The following is a 3,784-nucleotide window of genomic DNA, read 5'->3' as shown; positions in this document are numbered from 1 at the left end:
CATTATGCATCTTGGTGAGAGATGTTTGCATGTTTGTAGTGACAGAGTTAGAGTGTGAGGTAGCAGATACACAATGGTGGCATCATCCCCTTTACAGAGTGTCATCAAACATTAAAAAATTAAACATTAAACATCTTCCTGCATTGCTGTACATTCCATTTAACCCAAGACACTGCACTAACCTGGGCTGCTCCATGTCAAGGCTGGTTTTGTCTGGTGGCATGGTCTCCTTTGGTGGGCACTGTAGGAAAAGGACAGCCCTCATCCCCATCAGCCCATCTACTAGCACCTAAAACTCTCTGTCTGCAAAGGAGGGAGCAAACGTGTCATTTTTGGGTCATTTTCTCAGTGAAATTGGTGGTCTACAAGAGTGAGGGGCAGTTCCTGGCTTGCAGCATCTGTAGTGGTGTGAAGCTGGACTTTAACTATGGTACCAGTGAGTCAAGCTCTCCACCTCGCATGCCACAAGAAGCCCACCCTAGAGACCAGTTGCATTATTAATGTTGCAAATAGTGGAAGATTGTGAGGAAGAAAATCAATACTACCCTAATGAACTGAATCTCACTCGACAAAATCACTTTAACTGAAAATTATAAAAATTCTGGTCAAGGAAATTCCAATTACAGTGGTTCAGATTTGAATGGAAAAAAAAATAGTGTGAAAAATACAAGTACTTAGCAGTTGCCCATCAAATTCGAGCGATGAAGAAATAAAACATTTTCCAAATTTCCAGAACTTGCTAAACAACTTAAACCCTTCTGTCATCCCAAATATCTTGACCTCAGCCTACCATTAATTCTAAGCTGTCATGGATCTTCATAATAATTGCCATTAAGTTAACCAAAGAAAGCTCAATTTGATAACTAATAATATAATTTCATTTTAATGATGTGATCAATGTTAATGCAATGCTAAACAATCTCTCCAACAGCTTTCTCTGTGTTAGCCATAGTTCGATTGGTTGTCCTCTTTCCCTTAATTCACAAAATTTCAGGTTAAAATTCCATTTCCAGATTTGGGCAAAATTTGAGACAAGTTCTGCACTGGCAGAAATGCCTACTTTCAGATGAATGTTAAAGTGATCACTCTCTCAATGAGATGTCAAAGATTCTGTGTCACAATTTCAAGGAAGAATAGTGATATATATCCTGATTGTTTATCACTCAATAAACATTGCAATGGAAACATTAACTGATTATTGAACATTGTTCCAGCAGCAGGAAGTGCGGGAGCACGAGCAGGAGGCTGTTGGAAAGGTGAAGAAAAAAGTTTAAAAGCTCAACTCTAGCGTCAGGACCCGCATTATTGTTGCAGCAGCAGGAAGTGTGGGAGCATTGAGCAGGAGGCTGTTGAAGAGGTCACGAGGTTACATATTTGGGTGGTTGCTTTACCCAAAATGCTACTTGGGGAGTGTCTCCCACCTATCCTCCTCCTCTAACCAAAAAAAAAGTTCTGTGCGTAAGTTGGTAAGGTGGTAAGTGTTTTCATTTGTGTTTCATGTATTCAGTGGTTTATTTGGGAATTTGAAATAGTGGGAATGGAGTTTAAGGCAGTTGAATGTTCTGCCTGCAGTATGTGGGGGGGTAAGGGTCACCTCGAGAGTCCCTGCTGACTTCATTTGTAGAAAGTGCACCCAACTCCAGCTCCTTGAGAACCGTGTTAGGGAACTGGAGCTGGAGCTGGATGAACTTTGGATTATTTGGGAGGTGGACGGGGTTATTCAGAGGAGTTACAGGGAGGTAGTTACTTCACAGCCATATGAAGAAGGTAGATGGGTTACTGTCAGGAGTAGGAAAGGGAACTGGCAGGCAGTGCAGGGATCTCCTGTGGTGGTTCCCCTCAACAAGTGTATCATTTTGGATACTGTTGGGGAGGACGACTTACCAGGGGTGAGCAATGGGACACAGGTCTCTGGCACAGAGTCCGTCCCTGGTGCTCAGATGGGAAGGGGGAGGAGGAGCAGAGCTTTAGTCATTGGGGACTCCATAGTTAGGGGACAAATAGGAGGTTTTGTGGTAACGAGAGAGACTCACGATTTGTGTGTTGCCACCCCAGATGCCAGGGTTCGTGATGTCACTGATTGTATTTTTGAGATCCTTGGGTATTCCCAAGTTGTAGTCCATATTGGCACCAACGACATTGGTAGGAGGAAAGGTGGGGATCTAAGGCAGAAATTCAGGGAACTAGGTTGGACGCTTAGAGTTGGAACAAACAGAGTTGTTATCTCTGGTTTGTTGCCCGTGCCACATGCTAGTGAGGCGAGGAACAGGGAGAGAGAGCAGAGCTAAACACATGGCTGCAGGGATGGTGCAAGAGGGAGGGTTTTGGATTCTTCGATAATTGGAGCTCTTTCTGGAGAAGGTGGGACCTCTACAAAACAGGATAGTCTTTCCCTGAACCAGAGGGATACTAATATCCCGGGGGTAGGGGGGAGAGATTGCTAATGCTCTTCAGGGGCCTTTAGACTAATGAAACAGGGGGATAGGAACCTGAATTGTATTTCCAGTGTCCAGGAGGTTGAGGGTAGTGAGGTCAGGGATAGGTTTACAAGGTCACGAGAAGGATGTTGGTTTGAAATGTGTGTACCAGAATAAGGTGGGTGACCTTGCAGCATGAATTGGTACCTGGGATTTCGATGTTGTGGCCCTTTCAGAGTCATGGCTGGAGGAGGGACAGGGATGGTTGGTTGCAGATTATGGGATTTAGATGTTATAGCAAAAACAGAGATGATGGTAGAAGAGACGAGGGGTGTGGCATTGTTAATCAAGGATAGTATTACAACAGCTGAGAGAACATTTGAGGACTCATTCACTGAGGTAGTTTGGGCTGAGGTTAGAAACAGGAAAGGAAAGGTCATCCTGCTGGGAGTTTTCTATAGGCCTCTCAATTGTTCCAGGGATTTGGAGGAAAGGATAGCAAAGATGATTCTCGATAGGACCAAGAGTAACCTACGGCCATACTAGTCTGAAAACACGTGATCTCGAAAGCTAAGCAGACTCAGGCCTGGTTAGTACTTGGATGGGAGACCGCCTGGGAATACCAGGTGCAGTAGGCTTTAAAAGTGGGTGGCACAGTGGTTAAGCACTGCTGCCTCACAGTGCTGGAGACCTGGGTTCAATGCCTGCCTCAGGTGACTGACTGTGTGGAGTTTTCACGTTCTCCCTGTGTCTGTGTGGGTTTCCTCCGGGTGCTCCGGTTTCCTCCCACAGTCTGAAAGTGTGCAGGTTAGGTGAATTGGCCATGCTAAATTGCCTGTAGTGTTAGGTGCAGGTATAGGGGAATGGGTCTGGGTGGGTGCGCGTCGGTATGGACTTGTTGGGCCGAAGGGCCTGTTTCCACACTGTAAGTAATCTAATCTACTACAAACAGGGTAGTTGTTATGAGGGACTTTAACTTCCCCAGTAATACTATAGTTCAAGTTGTTTAGATGGGTCAGTTTTTGTTCAATGCGTGCAGGAAGGTTTTCTGACACAACATGTAGACAGGTCAACAAAGGGCGATGCCATATTGAATTTGAACCCAACCAAGTGTTAGATTTGGAGGTAGATGAGCACTTTGGTGATAGTGACCATAATTTGGTTACATTTACAATAGCAATGGGCAGGGATAGATATACATTGCACGGAAAGAGGTGCAACTAGGGGAAAGGGAATTATGATGTGATTAGACAAGATTTAGGATGCATAGGATGGAGAAGGAAACTGCAGGGGATGGACACACTTGTAATGTGGAACTCATTCAAGGAACAGCTACTGCAGGCCCTTGATAAGTATATAACTATCAG

The 3,784-nt window shown here is 44.6% G+C and overlaps 1 pseudogene; it reads left to right on the top strand.

Moving 5' to 3' along the window:
• The first annotated feature begins 2,946 nt into the window (after nt 1-2,946).
• LOC122549614 (5S ribosomal RNA) lies at nt 2,947-3,055 on the top strand (annotated as a pseudogene).
• Nucleotides 3,056-3,784: the final 729 nt, after the last annotated feature.

This window comes from Chiloscyllium plagiosum, unplaced genomic scaffold (genome assembly GCF_037043375.1).
Source record: "Chiloscyllium plagiosum isolate Xiang-an unplaced genomic scaffold, Cpla_swu_hap1 HiC_scaffold_4, whole genome shotgun sequence".
NCBI classification, from domain to species: Eukaryota; Metazoa; Chordata; class Chondrichthyes; order Orectolobiformes; family Hemiscylliidae; genus Chiloscyllium; species Chiloscyllium plagiosum.
The sequence above is the reverse complement of the archived record's forward strand: the minus strand, read 5'-3'. Positions and strand labels throughout refer to the sequence as shown.